This window comes from Carlito syrichta, unplaced genomic scaffold (assembly GCF_000164805.1).
Source record: "Carlito syrichta isolate Samal-C Ts95f unplaced genomic scaffold, Tarsius_syrichta-2.0.1 Scaffold302026, whole genome shotgun sequence".
NCBI classification, from domain to species: domain Eukaryota; kingdom Metazoa; phylum Chordata; class Mammalia; order Primates; family Tarsiidae; genus Carlito; species Carlito syrichta.
Window position 1 is genome coordinate 640,883 of NW_007246122.1, and position 1,546 is coordinate 642,428.

Sequence of the window (1,546 nt, forward strand, 5' to 3'; positions counted from 1 at the left end):
TCATTCTGGCTACTTGGAAGGCTGAGGCGGAAGGATCGCCGGAGCCCAGGAGGTCGAGTTTGTGGTGGCCGGGAGCGGCCACTGCACTCCAGTCTGGGTGACAGAGTGAGACTCCAACTCAAAAAAAAAAAAAAATTAAATCAGGCCGTCCATCAGATTTCAGTTCATGAAGAATGATGATAGCTGCCTAAAGAGCAAAAGCAATACTTCTTAATTTTTAACTTCAAGAGTTAAGACCTATCTATTGTACTAGAACCATGAAACTTTAAGGTGCAGTGGCACCTGAATCCCAGCACGTCAGGAGGCCGAGGAGGGAGATTTCTTGAGCCCAGGAGTTCAAGACCAACCTGAGTAATGTAGTGAGACTTCGTCTCTACAACAACAACAAAAAAAATTATTTTGTGTTGGAGTCTCACTGTCACCCAGGCTGGAGTGCAGTGGCACGCTCACAGTCACCATAGCCTTGACCTGCTGGGCTCAGGTGATCCTTCTGCCTTAGCCTCCCAAGTGGCTGGAACTACAGGCATGCGCCATCACGCCCAGCTAATTTTTCTTGATTTATTGTAGAGATGAGGTCTTGCCAAGTTGCCCAGACTGGTTGCAAACCCAAGTTCTCAGGCAATCCTCTCATCTCATCTCCCAAAGTGGTGGGAGTATAGGTGTGAGCCACCGTACCCGGCCCCAAAAAAATTTTTTTTAAAGAATTTTTTATGAGAAGAAGTAGAAAAGACTTCATAAAAGAAGTCATCCTTTAACCAGATCTCCAACAATACGTGATCTAGGAACGAAAAGGAGATATCAAAGAGTCAGAGGTTCAGTTTAGCCATAACACTCAAAGATGGGGACGTGTGGGAACAGGGTGAGAGGAAAGAATGGTAAAAACACGCAGCTCGGAGGGACGATAGAATTGCGGATGTTTAATGACCTTGTGCTAAATCACTTAGATTTTCTTCTGGAGGCCACAAAAGCAAGACATTCAAGCTGGAGTAGGAATTGTATTTTAGAGAGATAACTCTCACTCACAGTGGGCTGGTGGATGAATTACAAAGGAAGAAACTGGAGCCTGGAAGGCCCATTACAAAGTGAAGGCAATGGTACACTCACCACTTTTATTTTCCTTTTCTAGCTAAGACTTTTGGGATTATGATTTTTCACCCTTCAATACAAAGCCAAGGCCAGGTGCAGTGGCTCATGCCTGGAATCCCAGCACTTTGGAGACTGAAGCCGGAGGACTGCTTGATCCCAGGAGTTCAAGACCAGCCTGGGTAACGTAATCCCAGCACTTTGGGAGGCAGGGGTGAGAGGATTGCCTGAGTCCAGGGCTTCAAGACCAGCCTGGGAAATTTGGCGAGACCTCATCTCTACAATAAGTCAAAAAATTAAGCCGGGCTTGGTGACTCAGTCTGTAATCCCGCGCCTTTGGGAGGCTGAGGTGAGTGGATTGCCTGAGCCCGCGGGTTCGAGACCCGCCTGGGCAGCGAGACCTCATCTCTACAATAAATCAAAAAAAATCAGCCAGGCGTGGTAGCGCATGCCTGTAATTCCG